Source organism: Chelonoidis abingdonii, chromosome 4 (genome assembly GCF_003597395.2).
Source record: "Chelonoidis abingdonii isolate Lonesome George chromosome 4, CheloAbing_2.0, whole genome shotgun sequence".
Classification (NCBI taxonomy): domain Eukaryota; kingdom Metazoa; phylum Chordata; order Testudines; family Testudinidae; genus Chelonoidis; species Chelonoidis abingdonii.
The window spans coordinates 55,680,414-55,703,500 of record NC_133772.1 but is presented as its reverse complement, the minus strand read 5'-3'; the positions used below and the strand labels follow the sequence as shown (position 1 = coordinate 55,703,500).

General features: G+C 41.2%; 1 protein-coding gene across 4 annotated transcripts in view; it reads right to left on the bottom strand.

Annotated features, from left to right (window-relative positions):
• Positions 1-23,087, bottom strand: part of BMAL1 (basic helix-loop-helix ARNT like 1) — a 104,859-nt gene that overhangs the window by 65,471 nt on the left and 16,301 nt on the right. For 2 of the 4 annotated variants that reach the window (XM_032791812.2, XM_032791810.2), the window contains exon 2: positions 21,443-21,584. The exons of the other annotated variants lie outside the window; for them this stretch is intronic. The gene's annotated coding sequence lies outside the window, so the exon portion shown is untranslated. The remainder of the gene's footprint in view (positions 1-21,442; positions 21,585-23,087) is intronic. 4 annotated transcript variants of the gene reach the window in all.

Here is a 23,087-nt window from a genome sequence, read left to right as displayed (position 1 = left end):
GGTGTTTGAAACAGGTAGGGACTAGCCTGCCTTAGCCAGGCAGCATAGCTGATGGGACTTTCAACAGCCCAGTTGGCGGAACTGACCAGAGCTGCTGTGACCCAGTCCCTTCCATTCTACAACCCAGTTCTGGGTTGCGACCCACAGTTTGAAAACCCCTGGATTAGTCTCTTCACATCTGCCTCTTCATCACTCTCCCATGTTTTACTTTGCCTCTCTTCTCTAGGTAACAGCTAAGCATCTAATGCTAGAAGTATCATCTCATCCAGATGGTCACTATGCTGCTTGAATACTGTGCATCTATGGCACAATCCTCCAACCTGACATAACTCTGAGCATCACATATAGCATCTAAAATAAACCAATTTAAAAGATCTGCAGTACTTAGGAACAAAAGATTGTTTTAGGAACAGCATGTTTTTATTTTGCATGAGTAAGTTTTCACACAAAAAGCTACATTCTGAAGTTCATTTCAAAATTTTATATATCTCAATGATAATAAACAGTCTAGCAATTAAATATTTATTTAATTCTACTGCTACCAAAATATTTGTAAATATATAAAAATCAAAAGCATCTACCTGAAGGATTAAAAATGTTCCTAAAAGCAAACTATTTTAAAAGATCTGGGTAATTAAATGAAAAACAGAACAAAAAACCCCCACAAAAAACCTTACTGTATGGATTTATAACAAAATGTTTAACAGTCCTTCCCACAATGCTCACATCAGTCCTGAAAACCAGTCTTACATTTCAGTCTCATGTCAATTTAAACAGCCATGTTATAAATCCCTTGAAATGAGGTTTAAAATGGAAACACTGTCAACCCCACAATCAGTGCATCACTAGCATCTCCCATAATAAATTCTCAACTGCCTTGTAGTAGTCACTTGTTTATTAAAATGCTTTTTAAAAAATCTGGTAAAAAGGTAGATTTAGTAATTTTTTTCAGCCTCCAGCTGCTAATTGATCAACTGCACAAAAAATTCTATAAATAATGGAACACTACACTACTGTAACACCACTATAAACACCCACAGACATAAACACAGCCAAATTCTTCCAATTATGACCCTGAGCTTGTTGCCAAGATACTTCAAAGACCTACTTGAAAGAATGCCATATAGGCCACTTCCTGATTAAACTTCCTTGTAGAAAAGAACAAAAGCATGGTGTCACTGCCCCACATTGTGCATCTTTTCTCTGCAGTCTCTCTCTTTATATCTGAACACTTCATTATTTGTCTTGTATTTTATATTCATTCCTATTAGCTGCACTGAAATTCAAGAGGCAAATCAGACACTAAAAAACAAATCCTAACTGTTCATCTGTGTTTTGTTTTGTTTTCCTTTTAAGTGCCAGTTGTCACATGACTGGCTTAATCACGCAGCAAAGCTGATCACGAGTACACAAACACCTCACTGAGCAAATGAAGGTCAGAGCAAAAGTAGGTCAACTAACTCTGCCTAGGCATCCATCTGGGAGTCAAGACCTCTTTACACAAGCACTGCCAGCTTCAGCAATGCCTAGGGCAAGATTCAACTACTGCCATCATATAACAATTATTTATTTAAAAAGAAACTTCACTCAGCCTTGTTGTGAATCACAAGCATGTAATAACAAAAACATTCTTTCACAATTACAGAATAAATTTGTGGGGACACCAACCTTGTTTATAGAAAGTGCCTAGACCAAAAATAGCCAGATAACTACATCAGGGAAATCTTCACTTCCTTTTTACAGTCATACTTCATGTCTCAGAAGTTGAAAATTGCACAGTATGGACTAGCTAAACATATAAGAATATTTTTAAAAATTGGCTTAAAGTAGACCAACTGGGTTTGATCTTGGATATTTTGTGTTTTCAATTTCAAAAAAATCAATTTTACTTTAACAGAAAGATGAAGACATTTCACTCACCATGACATCCTGAAATTTCGCAAAGCAATAATGTCTAACTGTAAGTTGTATGACATAATGTTAATAGTTACATTTTGTATTTAACTAGTGGCACAGGTGTTAACTGGGACTAGTTTTAACAGGAATTGTAAGATCTATGCTGGCACTCTGGATTTAATATTCACTTACTTCAGTCCTTCTAAAGACTCTTTTTTTGTTTATGTGTGGGAGGGGAAACAGTACTTGGCTCTCAACATTAAATAAAAAAAGGTAATTATACTAAGGGATTGCAGACGCTTTAAAATGCTGTGGGCCAGACTTATGTTGAATAGCACCTTATCAGTTGACACTGCACCTTATGTACCAACCACAGGAGAGGGGGATGGCACAGGATCTGCTCCAGCAGCTCTAAGCTACCTAAAGCATTCCTTGTAGCTAACAGAGTGATGCAAAGCTGTCCTAATGTGTGGGCACATCTGATTCATAGCATTTCTACTATAAGTAAAGGTCTGATCCAAAGCCCACTGAAGTCAACTTTTTCCATTTACTTCAACCGGTTTTGGATAAATAAACAGGATACTTCAACAGATTTTGGATCAAATCTCTTATCAAGTGAGAATGCCTTGGCTCTGATAAATCTTCTGATCTGCACATACTGAGCCATGTTGCTCCTGATCTGCTGCCAAAAGTAGAAAATCTGCTGTCTTTTGGCCATATTATACCATTTACTCTAGTGGATTTGAATAACATTCAAGTTTGAAAAAAGGGGAACACTTTATGTAAGTCAATATTTAGATACAACACAGTCACTTACTTTATTTTCCAGCCCTGCTCCTTCATCAAGGATAGTTTTGAACACAGAGCGTTATGCTCCATGAAAATGAAATTCCCTCATTATATGTTATCAGTCACCACAAATCCATATCCCAGGGGAAAACCTAGCTTACCTTGCTAGCTTTTGTGTGGAAGATGGAAGAGATATTTACAAATTTCATTTATATCTTGATAAAGTAGATAGGTTTCTTACGTACCAAATCCATAGAGTAATCTAATGACAATAGATGCTTCCTCAATTGAAGAAAATGAAGTTGATGCATATATTTATCTATCCTCTATAATGATTCCAGATCTTTTTGAAAGGCAGAAACTTTAAGCCACAGCTAATTGTCATGGATCTTCATTTCGCACAGGAGTTTTGGCTTTCCTTTCACATGGAGGAATAAATGATGGAGCCAAACATACCGAATGCTAGACGCTGTTGTGTATGGAAATTTGATAAGTAAGAAAATTGTGATTTTTTGCAGTTCACGTCATATTAGGCTTATTCAGGAGGACTGTACAACTGTCTTACTGTAGTACTTTTGTCCAGTATTACAGTATTTATTAGAGAGGTAAATATCCTCTGCTCCTCTTTGACATATGCCTTGGTTTACAGTATGTATCCATTTAGTACTACTTATTTGGTGGGTTTTTTTTTTTTTAAATATTGTTCTATGAAGAGGTTGTATCTATGTGCTTTTTTAAAAAAATGTATTTGCCTACTTAGCTGCGTAAGGTATTCAACATTACATTTGTTTTTCATCTTCTTTATAAAGTGCGGGACTAACTTTTAAAGAATCTGTTCCTGCTTATACATTATTCCTGGCAAAGGATCTTTGCAGAGATTCTTAAGTTTCCCATCAGTCCTTTTGAGCTACGTTGAATATAAGTCTTCAAAATTCTGAACTTCTGTATTTCTTATTAGCCTGCATTATATATAAAACTGTACAGAAATAAAAATAATAGATCAAAATTTTCTGTTAAAGAGGCTGATATGATAATAACAATTTGGGATATTTGGAATCCAAATGGCTATGTAAAACATATCCACAACTCTACCACAAATAAAAGCTTATTGTCAGAATTGATGTGCGTGCACTCCTGCTCCTATGCCTAAAGGTGAACAAATAAAGTATTCTATTGCATCTGGGGAAGAAGACGACGTGACATATAATGAAGCCCTACATACCAGATTTCTACCCTTTTATTCCTCAAACACCACCTCGTTTCAATTAAAGACATATCTGGAAGAGTTGAAAATTTGACATTTACATTTACGATTGTGGATTCCTTTTCTGATTTGGATGATAATTCCTGGAGGCAGATTGGAAAGCTTTTACAAAGTCTAAAAGAGCTTCCTGCTCCTTCATATGAGTGAAAAGCCCTCAGTAAGTGTTCTGCTCCTACACTCTCACCACCAACTGATCTCTGATCAAAAAACCCTCTATAATATCATCCTAGTTTGTTTTAAATAATAAAACACAGAGATTCATTAGATTTTATGATCCATCAGTCCTCGAGGATAAGTTATCTTAAAATGAGGTAAACGCAGAGAACAAATATTTTATTATATTCAACACTGCTGATAATCAAAAACGTGAAGGGCCATTTTTGGTATCAAAACGTACACTAAATGGATTTAAATACATAGTTCATTCAGTTATAGATGTGACTGTTAACACAATCATATTCTCCTTTTCTCAGACAGTAGGCTAAAAAGCACACTCTTAATTATACTCAAAAGACGATAGGAAAAAACTCTCAATATTTAATTGTTGGAAGAAACTGCAAATGACTGCTAATTCCAAAAGTCAGGATATTTAAGAAAAAAGCCTAATCTTTTATTATGTTTCTGTTTGTTGTCCTCAGCATTCTTCAGCATCCAGATGTACTGGAAAATGTCCTTCTGTTAAAGATTTAATTTGAAAATATAGTGGGGCATTGGGCTTATTTGGTCAAATGACAAACATAGATAACATCAGTTATTGCTCAAAAACTAAGAACGTTACACAATGATATTGTGTTCTCCTTATTTATCAGGGAAGTAGCCTTTCATGATTTGCCAGTTTCCATATATACTGGCTATAAAAGTGCTGTAGGTAAATCACTTGAAGTCAACACCATATTCACAGTGGCACAGACAGAAAAATCTCCTTCTCAACCTTTCCTCCTAGCGTTTTAAGCAAGGCTCTTGACACATTTCTACTGTATTTCACACACTTGGTACACTACCTGGATTTCTCTGTTTCGGCAGAGGTTGCTACACAGTGCTCTTTATTAAACCCCTTCCTACTGTTTTGCATCACTACCCATTCCCTCCAGAATTTTCCTTGGATCTTTCGATTAATATTAATAGGCTTTCCTTTTAGACATTCCAAATGTACTACTTTATCTAGTGATTCTGGGGTGGCTGCCTTCCTTCCAATATTTTAAAATGGTCATGTTTAGACTGGGGCAATTGAGTTAAGAGTTCCTCACTCACTCTTTAGGCATTGGTCCTACAGCAGTGGCATCTTTTGTCCTCCTGGGGAATGCCTATAGCTGACAGTAGCTCAGACCTGGAGCACTTCTGATGAGCCATGCTCCACTTATCAGCACATACATACTAAAAGGCTAATGTCTTCAAATCATCAGCCACATGACATTTATCTATTAAAGATAAATTTGGGTGCAAATTTTAAGTTATAGACAGACTGGTTATGGGAGAAGGATTCCAAAGCTAAATTGTTTTAAAATAGCAAATGTAAGATGTTCCTTTAAGTCATCACTGGAATTGAAAACAATATTTTAAAATTGCTAGGACCTCATTCATACATATCGAATTGAGATTGCTATTAATACAGAGAGCATAATGATACATGCACTATGAACATTTAGTGCTTTACTTAATAGATCTCTATACCATGCAAACATTCTTGACTGTTATAAAAAAAATTTCCACACAGACAAAAATCAGAACAAAACCATAAAAGCAAATGGAAAGGTTCTTGTACAGATCAATGCTAAGTTGGTTGGAATAATTTCTAAATCATCTTGTGTCTACTAATGCACAGGTGGTTTTACATTTTGAGAAAAATAAAAGCAGTGGAGAGGAATACAGAGAAAAATCTATATTTGATTAAATGAGTAGGGCAGACAAATTGTCAAACCTATTGCTCTCTTCCAATGTTCCATGACCTGTGAAGTCTGCTCCTGATGGAGCTGGGGAGTACCAGGAGGCAGTTCATGCTCCTACATAAAACTCGCATGAGAGTTTTAAGTGTCTTATTTCTGCAAGTTGCATATTTTCTTAACTAATGTTGATATCAAATTGATAGGGTCTCACTCGGTTATGAATGATTATGGTCATTAGTAGTTTCAACTTTTAGCCAGATGTTTAGTCCTTATATACCACTTAACATCTTCAGAGTGCAGTACACACATTAACAAATGGAAAAACACTTATCGTATCCTTAGAATATCAGGGGTGGAAGGGACCTTAAGAGGTCATCTAGTTCAAACCCCTGCTCAAAGCAGGACCAATCCCCAACTAAATTATCCCAGCCAGGGCTTCGTCAAGCCTGACCTTAAAAACCTCTAAGGAAGGCGATTCCACCACCTCCCTAGGTAATTCATTCCAGCGCTTCACTATACTCCTAGAGAAAAAGTTTTTCCTAATACCCAACCTAAACCTCCCCCACTGCAACTTGAGACCATTATTCCTTGTTCCGTCATCTGGTACCACTGAGAACAGACTAGATACATCCTCTTTGGAACCCCCATTCAGGTAGTTGAAAGCAGCTACACCTCTACCCTGATATAACGCCACCCGATATAACATGAATTTGGATATAAAGCAGTAATGCAGCGCTCCGGGAGGCAGGGGGCGAGGATGCACATTCCGGTGGATCAAATCAAGTTAGATATAACACGATTTCACCTCTAACGCAGTAAGATTTTTTTGGCTCCCAAGGACAGCATTATATCGAGGTAGAGGTGTATCAAATCCCCCCTCATTCTTCTCTTCTGCAGACTAAACAATCCCAGTTCCCTCAGCCTCTCCTCATATGTCATATGCTCCAGCCAGACCTCTTACCATTTTTGTGCCCTCCGGCTGGAGCTCTTTCCCAAATTCTCCACATCTTTCTTGTACGTGTGAGGCCCAAATCTGGACACATACCCAGATGAGGCCTCATCAAAGTACTCCAGATGAGGCCTCATCAATATTGAATATTGATCTGCTGGCATTGCCCCTATTTATACAGCCCAAAATGCCATTAGCCTTCTTGGCAACAAGGGCACTCTGTGGACTCATATCCAGCTTCTCATCCACTGTAACCCCTAGGTCCTTTTCTGCAGAATTGCTGCTTAGCCATTCGGTCCCTAGTCTGTAGCAGCACATGGGATTCTTCTGTCCTAAGTACAGACTCTGCACTTGTCTCTTGTTGAACCTCATCAGATTTCTTTTGGCCCAATCCTCTAATTTGTCGAGGTCCCTCTGTATCCTATCCCTACCCGCCAGCATATGTACCACTCCTCCCAGTTTAGTGTCATCTGCAAACTTGCTGAGGGTGCAGTCCACGCCATCCTCCAGATCATGAATGAAGATATTGAACAAAACCAAACCCAGGACTGATTCTTGGGGCTCTCCGCTTCATACCGGCTGCAAACTAGATGTGGAGCCATTGATCGCTACTCGTTGAGCCCGACGATCCAGCCAGCTTTCTATCCACCTTATAGTCCATTCATCCAACCCATACTTCTTTAACTTGCTGGCAAGAATACTGTGGGAGACCATATCAAAGCTTTGCCAAAGTCAAGGAATAACACGGCCACTGCTTTCCCCTCATCCATAGAACCAGTTCTCTCATCATAGAAGGCAATTAGGTTAGTCAGGCATGACTTGCCCTTGGTGAATCCATGCTAACTGTTTCTGATCCCTTTCCTCTCCTCTAAGTGCATCAGAACTGATTCTTTGAGGACCTGCTCCATGATTTTTCCAGGGACTGAGGTGAGGCTGACTGGCCTGTAGTTCTCCAGATCCTCCTCCTTCTCTTTTTTAAAGATGGGCACTATACTAGCCTTTTTCCAGTCATTTGGAACCTTCCGCGATCGCAATGAGTTTTCAAAGATAATGGCCAATGGCTCTGCAATCACATCCAAAAACTCCTTTAGCGCCCTCGGATGCAGCGCATCCGGCCCCATGGACTTGTGCTCATCCAGCTTTTCTAAATTTTATATATATTCAACGCAAACACTAGTCAAAAAGTGAGCTCACAGGTCTAGCTTTCCTTTTCTCTCCTACGCTGAACACTATCCTACAGTGTAGCACCACTTACTCTTCCACCCAACCAAAAAAAAATTTTTTTATTAAGCATCTGATATTCAATATAGCAAAAAGGAAACTGTATATTCAAAGAAGAAAGGAGCAAAATAAAACTAACAAGAACTAGATTTTGTAACTCTTTGAGTGCTCACTAAGCATTTTTGACATTCCTAGCTGAGAAAATACTGCATTTTCCAATAGTGTCAAACATATGACATGAAACTAGTAGGAGTTAGACCTGTGTCTCTTGACTAGACATTCTAAAGTGAAATATTACATCTTTATTGGAAATAGGTATTTGGATTACCTTTCCATCTATAATGAGAAAAACCCTATAGTTTTAGAGTCCTAAACATCAAATTCCCAAAAATAAAACTGAAAGTTGAATGGCACTTCTACGTTTTCTTGGTTACTCAGATGACTATTCCCCTGTTTTCCTCTGGCGCAGTTTGACTAAGGGTTGAAAAGTTGTTCTATGGCTCGTAAGTTGTCCTATGGCTCATAGCATAACATAGATATGAAATCGTGACCTATTCAAACAATTAAGCATGTGATTTCCTACCTACGAATGGAAAAACATGATGATTGACTAATGTGACATTTGCTGCCATCACATTGTTCATTTTTCTTGTACGCATCCCTTTTCTCTTCCCTGTGTCAGTCTTGTCTATTTACACTGTAAACTCTTTGGGGCAGGTGTAATAAACGTTTGTCTCAAATCTGGACTTAGAGTTCAACATCTGAGTGTTTATCTGAACCTCCCCCCACCTCACTACCAGCTTGGATTTTACTTCGCTGCCACCAGATAAGAATTAGGCTCTTATCAGCCTGGATTCCCCAAATACTTCTTGGGGGACCCCCTCTGTGGACTCCCCAACTTCCTTTGGGAAGAACCCAGATCCGACCCCTGGGTCTCCTCTCTCCAACGGGAAACAAGTTCCTCCCCCTTGTCTCCTCGTTATCTGCTCCCCCCCCTTCCCCCCCGCTTCCCTCCCTGGGTGAGCTGGGCGATGCAGTACTTACTCCTTGAAGGCAAAACAAAGAGGGAATCACCCTCCCCCATGGCGATGCCTTCAATCTAGAAGCTAATATAAGTTTCTAATCCCTTTCCTGTAGCCTCACAGAGAAAAACCACCAAAACCTCAACCAGGTTTTTAAAAGAAAACTTTATAAACAAGAAAGAAATCAAACATATTACTGCATTAAGAGATCAATAAGGCTCGTGCTTATAGAAATATGAATAACAGCTGATTTAAAAGATAGCCAAATTAAACCAGTCCAGCACAGTACACCCACACCTAATAAATACAAATCAAAGCATATAACAGCCTATTTGCCTTGTTGCCTTTGTACTCACACTTTGTAGGAAAATGTTAGAAAGAAATAGGAGTTAGCAGGAAAGCTGTTTCCTCCATAGCTGGGAGAAACACAAAGACCCAGAGTACACAATTCCCGCCCCTGACTTCTAAAAAATCCAGCTCTCTGATTGGTCCTCTGGTCAGGTGTTTGGTTCCCTTTGTTCACCCTTTACAGGTAAAAGAAATTTAACCCTTACCTTACCTATCTACTTATGACAGCAGGGAATGTGTTCTACTCTTTGTATGGTGACTAGCCCAATGGGGCCCCAGTCTCATCTAGTCCCTAGGCACTTCTGTAATAAACATGATTCATAATAACTAGTGGGACCAGAACATCACAAGAGAACAAAATCTGAGAGACAGAAAACGTCAAACTTAAATTTTGGGACTTTTTGTCTTTAATCATCCACTTTAATTAAATGCCTGAAACCCTGTAAGGGAAATTTTCTTCGAATAAAATACAAGAATCACTAGATCTGAGCTGCATATAGATCACTAGAGTGGGATTACAACTCTGTTGCATGGAAGGAAAAGGCAGGTACTGAGGAAGGCTGAAGAAAACCATATTGACGTTTGCAATTCTTGCTGTCTCCATCAGCTGCTCCATATAAAGTGGCAGGACAAGACCAGAAATTAGGATATTCAAAGCTGAAACCAGCAACCACCTCCATCAGCATGGTTTAGTTTCACTGGCTTTCTTGGTACGGACATAGAATAAATAAGAATGAGACACCAACAAATTCCAAAGCATGTATACCAACGAATGCTACTACTACTTGGCCAGTGATCACATGGGTGCCAAAAGCTTTGATGGCACGATATGAGTGCCAGTGACAGACATAAACTGAACATACAATCAGACCACCTTAAGCACCTTGCCAGAGATTGATCCGAGTGGCGCTCAATTTGCAATGAGGCAATCTCTGTTTGGACTCTGCCATGATAACGATATGGATTGCTTCAGAGGCTGGATTAGACAAATACAAGACAAGTTTGAGGAACGCAGTAATATCACTACTTTTACACTTACGAAGTGCCACGTATTCAAGAATCACAAAAGCAACTTAAGCACTAGCGAGTAGATTTTCAACATTCTGTATGGGAGGCATTTCCCCATTTTACAAATAGAGAAACTGAGGAAGAGGTGAAGTGACTTGCTCAAAATCACACAGTAAATGCATAGTTCCTGACTTCCTGACCAGCAAACACCTCAGCAGGCAAACAGGTGCAGCTAATGGAGCAGTAATTTACACAGGGATATTTATGCAAGCACAAATGGGAAAGGAATAAGCATACCCAATCACTAATCACAGAATCATAGAAGTGTAGGGCTGGAAGGGACCTTGGGAGATCATCAGGTCCCAGCCCACTGCAAGCTTTTCCTAGTATTTAACCTACACATCTCCCTTGCTGCAGATTAAGCCCATTACTTCTTACCCTGCCTTCACTGGACATGGGAAACAACTGATCTCAGGCCTCTTTATAACAGCCCGTAACATATGTGAAGACATATCATGTCCCCGCTCACTCTTCGTTTCTCAACATGCCCAGTTTTTTTAAAAACAAAAACAAAACAAAAAAATTTTCTCAGAGGTCACTTTTTCTAAATATTTTATCATTTTTGTTGCTGTCCTCTGGCTTTTCTCCAATTTATCCATACCTTTCTCAAATTGTGGTTTCCAGAACTGGACACAGTAGTCCAGCTGAAGCATCACCAGTTTCAAGTAGAGTGGGACAACTAACTCTCATGTAATATACCCCTGAATAATTTTAGCCTTTCCGTGACTGAATCTCACTGTTGAGTGATATTACATTTATGATCTCTGGTAACCCTCCAGATCTTTTTTACCAGCAAAACTGTCTAGCCCAGGGATCTCAAAATCAAATGACCATGAGGGCCACATGAAGACTAGTATATTGGCTCGAGGGCCACATCACTGACACACACACACCCTTGCTGCCCCCGCCTCCACTCCACTCATTCCATGAGGCCCCACCCCTTCCCCGCCCCCATTCCAACTCCTTCCCCAAATTCCCGCCCCACCCTACTTCTTCTCCACCTCCTCCCCTGAGCGTGCAGCTCCCTGCACCTTCCCTCCCAGAAAGCGCTAAGCACCACCAAACAGCTGTTTGGTGGTGGAAAGCGCCTGGAGGTAGGCAGAGGAGTGGGGACGTGGCACGCTGGGGAGGGGGCGGTGGGTGAGGGGAGCTTGGCAGCCACACGAAATAACTTGGGGAGGGGCAGGGGAAATGGGGATCTTGGCAGGCCTCAGCAAATAACTCTGCAGGCCACATGTTTGAGACCCCTGGTCTAGCCAGTTATTCATTTTTTAGTTGTGCATTTGATTTTTCTTCCTCAGTATAGTACTTGGCAGTTGTCTTTACTGAACTTCATCTTGATTTCAGACAAATTCTCCAATTTGTCAAGGTTATTTTGAATTCTAATTCTGTCTTCAAAGTGCTTGCAACCCTCCCCAGCTTGGTGGCATCCACAGATTTTACAAGCATACTTTCCACTCCATTATCCAAGTCATTAATGGAAGTATTGACTATTACTGGACCCAGGACAGACTCTGCAGGACCCCACTAGTTACGTCCTCCCAGTTTCACAACAAACTGTTGATAACTACTCTTTGAGTATGATCTTTCAACCAGTTTTGTACCCATATTATAGTAATTTCATCTCGAATACATTTCCCTGCTTTGCCTATGAGAATATCAGAAGGGATCATGTCAAAAGTCTTTCTAAAATCAAGATATAGCATGTCTACAACTTACTGCCTATCCACTTCTTTCTACAATCAAAGAAGGAAAATAGGTTGGTTTGACATGATTTGTTCTTGACAAATCCGTGCTGGCTATTATTTATAACTCCATTATCCTCTAGGTGCTTACAAACTGATTGTTTAATAATATGTTCCAGTATTTTCCCAGGTATCAAAGTTAGGCTGACTCGTCTATAATTCCCTGGATCCTGTTTGTTACTCTTTTTAAAGATGGGTACTATGTTTGCCCTTCTCCATTCCTCTGGGACATCACCCATCCATCATAAGTTCTAAAAGATAATTGCTAATGGTTCTGAGATTGCTTCAACTAGTTCCTGAAGTACCTTAGTCCCTAATGACTTTAATACATCCAACTCATTTTTCTTTAGCCTGTTTTCCCCATTCTGGCTTGCCTTCTTTCCCTCTGATTGTTAATATTAATTGTGTTGAGAATCTCATCACAATTTCCTTTTTTAGTGAAGAAGGAAGTAAAATAGGCATTCAATACTGCAGCCTTCTTCAGGTCATTCATTATTAGCTCTCCTTCCCCTAAGAGGCAAACACCTTCCTTCATCTTTCTCTTGCTCCAAATGTATTTAAAGAAACCCCTTATTACCTTTTATTTCCCTTGCTAGGTGTAACTCATTTTGTGCCTTACCCTTTCTGATTTTATTCCTATATGCTTGTGCTATTCTTTTGTACCAAGCCTTAGTGATCTATCCATGTTTCCAATTTTTGTAGTATTCCTTTTTGACTTTCGGGTCATGAAAGAAATCTCGATGGAGTCACACTGACCCCTTGCAGTTTTCTTATATTTTCTTCACTTCAACATATTTAACTGTTGCACCTTTAATATGGTCTCTCTGAGAAACTGCCAGCTCTCCTGAACTCTTTTTCCTTAGATTGTCTTCCTATGGGACACATCAGTTAACCCAGAAAACTGAAGTTCATTTTTTTGATGTCTATAGGCCTTATTCTCCTTCTCATACCTTTCGTTCCTTAGAATCATGAAATTATCATTTCATTTTTTCTTTCACCCAAATTACCTTCCTCTTTCGGAACCAAGTCCTCTCTATTGATCAGAATCAATTCTAAAAAATTTATTGGAAATTTTATGTTTTGCCTTATATTTACCCAAACATCTGTAAAAGTCCTGCATTACCAGGTCTTGTGTTTCTGTTTGTTCTAGAAATGACTCACCGACTTCTTTTCCTTATTTGGTGGGCTATAATGGACCCCCACCATATGTCACCTCTATTTTTACCCCTTTTATATCTTTATCCAGAGACTTTCAACTAGCATGCCTCTTGCCTCCTTCTGGACCTCATAACTAAGGCTACATTTTAGTCACAGGCATTTTAAGTAAAAGTCATGGACAGGTCACAGGCAGTAAACAAATTCACAGCCTGTGACCCGTCCATGACTTCTACTATATACTAAAATGGGGGAGGCAGCTCAAGGGAGAGGCCCCTGGGGGTGCTGCAGGTGCTGGGGGAGGTGGCCTGGGGCAGGGGGGGCTGCAGTACTGGGGGGCACCATGGATGCTGGTGGCGTGGGTGCTGGGGGGAGTGTGGGCCAGCCTGGGTGTTGGGCAGGGGGGCATGGCCCAGGGGAATGGCAGGGACTGGGGAGGGGGGCACAGCCCAGGGGGCACTCTGGGGGAGGGGGGCACAGCTCCAGGGGTATCACAGGTGCTGGCGGGTGGATGGGGGGGGAAGGGACTGGGGCAGACTCCCTACCCAGCTCCTATGAAATGGCAACCCCAGCTCCTAGCTCCACATGGTGCCTCTGCTCCGCCCCAAGCCCCAGTTCTGCAGCTCCCATTGGCTGGGAACTGAAGACAATGGGAGCTGTGGGGGCAGTGCCTGAGGGCAAAGGCAGCACATGGAGCTAGGAGCTGAGAAAAGGGAGTTGCTGTCGTGCTTGCAGGGAGCTGCCCCACCCCCCGGTAAGTACTGCCCCACACCTCAATCCCCAGCCCTGAGCCCCCCAAACTTCTGCTGCTAGGAGGTGGGAGAGCCCAAGACTGCCCCAGCAGCAGTGAGTGCAACTGGCCCAGGGGCTGCCCGAGCTGCTCAGGCAGCTCCCAGGCCAGCCACACCAGGCTGCTGCAGAAGTCTCAGAATCCATTACTTCTGTCACAAACACGGAGTCTTACTCATAAGAAGTGTATATATTCTTGATGTATAATGCAGCATCTCCTCCTCTTTTTTCTTGCCTGTTCTTCCCTCCTCTATCAGTGTTCCATGATAAGATTTATCCCACCAAGTCTCTGTGATACCAATTAAGTCATACTTTATCTTACATATTATAATGACCGAGAGTTATGCAAATCAAAGGGCAGTCTCGATTAGTGATCAGCGTTCATGCAAGGAGTCCAGTCATCATGAGACCTAATCTAAGCAAGCAAGGCAGCTGGCAGGGTAAGGGTGGGGCAGCAAGGCAGCATAGGTGAGGCAGCAGGCTCAGATGCAGGGGCACGGCCAGGTCAAACAGGGCAGTAAGGTAGGGTCGGGTGAGTCTGAGTAGCAACCAGCACGCAATGGCTTGTTGCTCGGGCAAGGCCAGAAGAGAGAAACAGTTTGTTTATGTTTGGATTCTCTCAGAGACCTTTTTTCATTTAGTTTCCCCAGAACTCAGTTTGACTCGAGCCATCGTCACTCAGGTAACTTTATTTGCCATACAGCAGTCCTACACTGATTTAGATTCAAACGGAGCGGTGATGGATGCAGAATACATCACACTTCCAAAGTTACACAGAAACCCTCTCCCTTTATATACACATTACATATTTAATTGCATTTACTATACATTGTATCAAATATATTTGGCTTGGCTACTTTGCAGTAATGCCTGTGCAGAATGCACTGTCCACAGTTAAACTTCCTCTTTACATTCCTAACTTATTTTGTCCCTTGTTATCTAGTTCATAGTAAATAAGGCCCTGGATGTTCTTCTTTTCTTAGTTGGCTCACACATTCTGTTTTTTTAGCCTACTGACCTATTTACTTATCTTATTTAGCACGAACATCCTGTTTTCAGCCTATGATTCATGTACCTCCCTAATCCTAACTTTCAAAGAATGAGGCCTCCTCCCCTGTGTTACTCACTCATGTCAGGCCAGGCCTCAGCTACAACCTATTGTCACCAGCCACTCAGGGTCAAGACTGTGTGGCCAAATCAGGAAGCAGGTCACAAAACCCTGGAAGCTGGCCCACCTAAGTCTCTGAATTCTCTGGTAACAACCCACTGTGTCAGCATGACATCCAACGCTATTTCCTGAAAATCCAATGGGCCTAAGTTAGAACCAGGGTCTTGACATCACAACCTCCCACTTGATGCAACTTCACACCAGAGGTCCAGGCTTCTCTGGGTGTATCTTTTTTTATTTTTAGGGGTATGTACATGGTATCTGGTTCCCAGCTCCGCTTCTCAGGGACAACCGATAAAATACTACAACTTTCCTTTGCATATCTTGGAGTCCACAGCTCATGAACTAGATACTCTTTTTGTCCTGAATCTAAATTGGTGCGAAAGGAGGTTGTTTTTGGTTGGGGGAGGGATTGTGAAAGAAGGAAGCATGAAATACAGAATGCAGCTTTAAGGTTAGGGAAAGCTGAAGCTCAAAGATTACTAGGTTGATTTGTCTGCAGATCTGGTAAGGACCTACATATTCGTGGTCCAGGTTGCGGGCAGGTTAGTCTGTTTTGAAGTTTTGGCCACACCTTCTGCCACACTGCGTAAAATGGGACCTTCCTGGTGGGGCAATAAGCATAATGCTGGTACACCATTTTGGCCACATCAAAGTGTCACTTTGGCTTCTCTTGAGAGTTTGTGGGATGTCATGTATAAGAGCTGAGGCTGCGGGGAGGAAGTGCAGAATGAAAACAATGTTGAAAATCATAGTTAGAAAAAAAACCAGGCTCACCTGAGTCAAGGCACGGTCAGCATTATTATATGTGAATTCCGTATATGGAATCAGTAAGGCCTAATCATTTTGGTGGAAAAATATGAAGCACTGTAAGTACTGTTCCAGTATTAGATTCCCTCTTTCTGATTAGCTATCAGTTTGCAGATAATAGGTGGCTGAGGTATGAAGATGCACCACTAATAAGTTGAATACTGCCCTTCAAAACCATGAGACAAACTGGGGTCCCCCATCAAAAGTAATGTGGTCTGCGCAGCCATGCAGGTGGAAAACGTGGGAGATAAAAGAGTTAGTGTCCTCCGCAGTGGGGAGCTGGGCACAGTTGTAAGAGCAGCAGGACTTGAACCTAGGCCTGCAGGACCAACATCCCCATACTCCCATCCATTGGCAGCTGCAGCCTAGCCACTCCCCATGACCCCTAATCTCTAGAGCCTGCATGCCACAGGAAGTTCTGCCTTGAATGATCTGACTGACAGTTGTCTTAGTGATTCCTGTTACAATCAAGCAACCAATATAAGCAGGGTGGTCTGCATAGCAATTAATGGGCAACGGGTTGCAGCTCAGACAAGGCCTGAAGGGAAGCAGTACATTTAAACATAGTCACCAGCCATCAGGATCAAGACTGTGGGGGCCCATCAGGAAGCAGATCATGGACCCCTGGAAGTTGGCCTCCTCAAGCCTGTGAATTCCCTGGTAACCCAAAAAGTCAGTACGGCACGACAGCCAAGCTTGCGTTCCAAAAAACCCAGCAGGCCTGGCTTCGAGAACAGGGTCCTGATATTTATTAATACTTCCAGTTCTCCCTATTTATTCTCATACTGTTTGGATTTCTGTACAGACATTTAAGATATTGAGTAGATTCCCGTTATCGCTCTTGTTGCTCCTATTACTCTAGTATACTTTTCCATTTCCCTCCCCTTTAGCGCTCTGTTAAAGTTTTTAAAAAAAAAAAAAAAAAAACACAACACACACAACAAAACACCCCCACACACACATGTACCTGTGCACTTTTGTCACCTGCCCCTTTGAACCTAGTTTAAAACCCTCCTCCCACGGTTGGTGAGCTGGTGTGTGAAGATGTTCTCCCCCTTCTTTGTCAGGTGGGTCTCATCTCTTCCTTCCCAGCATAGCATCCTATGATTGATGAAGGCAAAGGCCTATGATCAACCCCATCTGTGCAGGCATGCTTTCACCTCCAGAATGCATGGGTCCCTGCCTGGGTGCTTATTCTCAACCAGGAGGATTGCTGGACTACCACCTTCACCCTTTCTCCCAGAGCCCTCCTGTCACCACTGATCTGATCAGGATCAGCTGCTCAGGATGATGCTCATCCTGGGTAAAAATGACAGTGTAACAGGGGTAGCGGTCAGAAGGACAAATGTGCTTTGGCAACCTCTTGTAGTGTCTTGGATGCAGGCTCCAGGCAGACAGCACAGTTCCTAGTACATCATGTCAAGGTCAGCAAATGAATGCCTCTGTCTAGAGCCCTGTGCAAATACGAATTTTGTATCTGCATCCAATCCACAGAAATGGTCCACGGATATCTGCAGATTTGCAGGGATCTCCGTTCATCCTGCACAGGAAGTAGTCCCTGACCACCTCTACCTTATGTTTCATCCTCATGTATAGCCTTGGGGGGCAGGTGGCTCCTCTCCTCCTGTTGCCAATACAGCATACCTATTACTACTTTCATCTTTCCATACATCACTAATGTAATGGGATGTGTTCCATGGAACTGTCTAAAGGTAGAGTACATATGAAAATTTGTGAATTGCTACTTTAAAATATACTTGCAATTCTTTTATGACTTAATTTTAACAAAATATCAGCTAAACATATAAATCCCCAATGCACACAATCATCAGGCAAACAAGAGCTTAAGTGAACAGATGAGCATTGCCTAATATCTGGACAAATCTGGATTTGATGAATCCACCATTCTATAGTCAGAATAATAATGAGAAAAAGGCGCACTGCAACTGCCCTCTCCTCACTTTTTCAGTATATTTAGAAGATTACAAAAAGGCAAGCAAAAAGCAGTGGAGAAAACTATACAGGGAAACAAGAATTGAGATCCACAGATAGTAAATGACTGCACCTGCTGAGAGTGGAAGAGGATGGATTAGATCAGCCAGAGAAAATATTTTTAGGAGTACCTTTTGGCAAAATATGTAAAAAATAAATTTACAGAATAAATAACCATTTAAGAGAAGCTTGCTGTATACTATTGCCATCAAGCAACAGATCCAGCCAATTTACATCATGGGGAGACTAATCTGCATTTGAAGGTGGAGAGCTACAGCATCCCACTGCAAACCAACATTAAATTTGACTTGTGGGGGGAAATTATAAAATTAGTTTCCTTCTCTGCAATTTTTCCTTCACTGAATAGGAATCTGCTGCTCCATCAAGCTTGGAACCACTGGCTTTATTCCTGCCTTTTCCAAAGTCTTTAAGGCTAGCAAGAAGTTCCTCTCTTCCCTCCCAACCCTCCCTTGCAGTGTGCTTGTCAGTACCCTATACAGGCAAGGCCAGTGAACTTCACTGATACTGCTCTCAAGCCATGTTGCCAGAACTAATGAGAAAAAACAAAAAGATTAAAAATTTTAAGACAACAGGTTGAAAACCTCCATCCCCCTTTCCTCCTTCAGGACAAGAAAAGTATGAAATAAAGGCAGATATACTATCTGTCTCTGTGACAAGAAGTCTCAGTTACCAGAAGTTCAGAAGTTGCTGAACATAAATGCTCTGTGAGGACCCAGGATTATTCTCATTAGAGAAGACAAAAAATGATGAGTAAAACATACATTAGTCTGTCATGGGAATTCACTGATCCATTATGCTTGGAACTACTGGGAGTTAGCAAGCCATAAGGAATAGCCAACTGGGAGACAAAAGAGAAAATGCCTTAACAAGTGGAAAGAGGATCTCCACAGATGACCTATAATGAACAAATGAAGGATTTTAAATCTGAAAGTCACCTCAGATGAAGAAAATTACATGAGTTTTGTAGGACTTCATGAATAAAAGTGTACAGAAGTCTCAGTAGCTGCCCAGCAAATCTCATCTGAAGAGACATGGTATTTTTTCCACTCACAAAATAGCGGTAACTCTGCTGGGGTTATACCTTCTGGAGACTCATTCAGATGCCTTGTTAGCTTGGAAAATAGACAATCCATCTAGAAATGACTCTGCATCACTTACTAAGTCTCTAATAAAACACCATAGAACATCTGGCTTCCTCACCTTTCAGTTCTGTGTAAGTAAAGTTGTATTGCCCTGCTTGTCTCTGAAATGTGCAACTGTTTGTCCTAAATTATATCATGGCCTCGAAAGAAACAAGATAGTTGATTGGTTTAAGTGGAAGGCACAATTTTTCTTTCCATTCTCTTTAATTAACCTTATTTGGAAAATAAATTGAAGATAAGGCTCCAAAGTTTGTTAAACCTTCAAGTCTATGTGACAGCAAGAAAGGAAAGTAAAACTTTCAGGTCAGGAAATACAAGGACATTTCTCACAGTGGCTCAAAAAAAGGGTTTGGTAAAAGATGCCACTGTTCTACTTGGCAAAGGGCAGTCTTTATACCAATGTTGCTTTCAGAAAATGGGGCATATAGATAAAGCAACAAGCTAGAATCGGGAAGATAAGACATCTTGCTCAAGGCTAAGAATTATTCTCTGAAGAAACTAGAGCTCAGAATCTTACGGGGAAAGAAAAAAAATTAAACCGTCTAGAAGGAAGTTCAGAACACAGATGATCTTCTTTCTAATATACTAGATTCCAAGTCCTCCAAATTCCCCTGTAAGATCAGTTGATGGAAGTGTTTCTGGATAATGTTCACTTTTATAAAAGTGGTCATTCTGACAGTAACCATCTAAGAGATATGGTTGTTCAGAACTGGAAGTATCAAGTGACCTTGATGAATGAGGTCCTGAGAAATTGGCAGTATCCACATTTGACATTCTTACATGTGCATCTGGGGCCAGGAAGTAAGACTTAAAGTTCAGTCCTAGCTGATCTTTCTGGCCACCCTAACTATACGTAGATAAAGAATGGAAAAGCATCTCTCTATAGATTCAGACAGAGAAACGACAGAGTGTCCATTCTTCAGGCCTGTGGGTGCCAATGCCAGGACAAGGACTTGGTCCTTCCGTAAATCCACCAACAAGATTACCAATGATGGAATCTGATTTATACCATCAGGTCTTTACTTATTTTCTCCCACATCTGGCTTCAATGTCAGGCAAACATTAGAATCTTCTGCACTTGAAACACTGTCCCCTGGCTTTCATTTTTTGGTCCATCTTGATGGCTGAGCTAATCCATAGTGGTTGCTGTAGCTCTCCATATGAATGACTGCAGTTCCTAGAGGGACCCTAAGAAGAAGGCTGACAGCTCATGAGGTTGATGTTGATCTGGAATTCCAAAGGACACCACCTGCCCTGAGCCATGTAAGGCTCATGTTTCCATCTCATCAGCCATGCAAACCTGACAAAGGTTTTCCCACACAGAGATAATACAGTGATCGCCACCAGTAAAGTAACAACTGACATATGGAGGGATTGTCAATAGGAAGTCCATGTCATAAGTTTAATAGCTGCAGTGCGGCCTTTAACAAGTGAAATTATCAAATTTAAGACGACTTGTTACTGATGAACCAATTCATATCAGGGATGGACCACCTGAAGTCAATTTTCTTCAAGATGGCAAAAGTGAGGTTGAACTGGCTAAGCTATTTTAATGAACGGAGTGAATCAATTCAACCAAGACCTTCATGTCTGTCTTCATTAAGAAAGAGGTAATCTAAACCATCTGATTTAAAGCAGGAGCAAAGTTACCCTTTAACTAAGGCTATATTGCCAGGCAAGAGGAGTCTCCGGTCATCTTGCTCCCCTTGGGATTCACTTCCTGTCAGAGACCAGCTGCACAAAGATGGAGAAGTTGGTTAAAAGACAAAAATAAATAAATAACCTGGAGATAGAGCCCTCAGACAGCTGCTGAGAAAACTTGAGGAAAAGGAAAAAATGGGGGCACCAGGCAACATCAGTATGGTTCACCAGGTGTGCCCAACAGGCAGATAGTACTTCCTATGTAAATTAATTGAATGTCTTGTATGAGCAACTTGGAATGGGGAGAGAGAAAAGAGAAACCATAGCAATTTCAAGCTTGATGCAGCAGATTCCCTGGATTAGGGTTGTCAACTGTCTAATCACACAAACCCAGACACCCTTGTCCCACCCTTCCCCAAGGCCCCGCCTGCACTCACTCCATCCCCCCTTCCTCCATCACTTGGTCTCCCACATCCTCACTCACTTTCACCAGGCTGGGACAGGGGTTGAGGTGTGGGCTCCAGCCAGACAGTGCTTACCTTGGGCAGCTCCTGAGAAGCAGCCAGCACATCTGGCTCCTAGGCTAAGGGGCAGCCAGGCGGCTCCGTGCACTGCACCTGCCTGCAGGCACTGCCCCCCCAACTCCCATTAGTCCCAGAGCACCACCGGACTTTTAGCGGCCTAAAAAAACAAACAAACAAAAAAAAAAAAGTCGACCAGATTGGCTTCAGCAGCCTCTGGGAGATCGAGCCTGATTCCTAGAGACTCCAAGACAATCCAAGAGGGTTGACAACCCTATCCCTGACGCAAAATTAACAGCACAGACCAGGATAAATCAGGCACTCCTATCTTTCTCTCTCTCTCATTTAGAAAATAGGGACATCCAACCAAATTGAAAAGTAAACTTTAAAAGTGATTTATAGGACTCTTGTTTCTGTAGTACAATACATAATTAATCTGTGCAACTCATTGCCAAAAGATCTCACTGAGGCCAAAAGCTAATTAGTAATCAAGTAGGATTAAAAACACAAAACCATGCACTTGCACTTCAAGGCATATACTTACCACATATGCCTATCACTGGCTTCCTGGGAAGAATTTTCACATGGTGAGGCAGGGAGTGTGGTGTGTTAAATTCACTCTGTGTAGGGGACTAACTTATAACTATTGTTTAGGACTATCAATTAATCACAGTTAACTCACACGATTAACATGACCAAATTAGGGCTGTCAAACAATTAAAAAAAGTAATTGCATGATTTATCACATTGTTAATAGAGTACCATTTATTTAAATATTTTTGGATGTTTTCTACATTTTCAAATATATTGATTTCAATTACAAGAGAGAACACAATGTACAGTGCTCACTTTTTTTTTTGACAAATATTTGTACTATAAAAAACAAAAAGAAATAGTATATTTCAATTCACCTAATAAAAGTACTATAGTGCAATCTATTTATATTGAAAGTTGAACTTATAAATGTAGAATTATATACAAAAAATAACTGCATTCAAAAACAACACAATATAAAACTTTAGGACCTACAAATCCACTCAGTCCTACTTCAGCCAATCACTCAGACAAACAAGTTTGGTTAAATTTGCAGGAGATAATGCTGTCCAAGTCTTGTTTATGTCACCTGAAAGTGAGAACAGGCATTCGCATGGCACTATTGTAGCTGGCATCACAAGACATTTGTGGGACAAATGTACTAAAGATTCATATGTCCCTTCATGCTTCAACCACCATTCCAGAACACACGCGTCCATGCTGATGACAGGTTCTGCTCAATAACAATCCAAAGCAGAGCGGACTGACGCATGTTCATTTTCACCATCTGAGTCAGATGTCACCAGCAGAAAGCTGATTTTCTTTTTTGGTGGTTTGAGTTCTGTAGTTTCCGCAGTGCTGATCTTTTAAGACATCTGAAAGCTTGCACCATACCTCATCTCTCTCAGATTTTGGAAGACTTGAGTCAAGAGCTGTATTTATCCTTGGAAATCTCACACTGGTACCTTCTTTGTGTTTTGTCAAATCTGCTGTGAAAGTGTTCTTAAAACGAACATGTGCTAAATTGTCATCCGAGACTGCTATACACATGAAATACATGGCAGAACATGGGTAAAACAGAACAGGGGACATACAATTCTCTCCCAAGGAGTTCAGTCACAAATTTAAT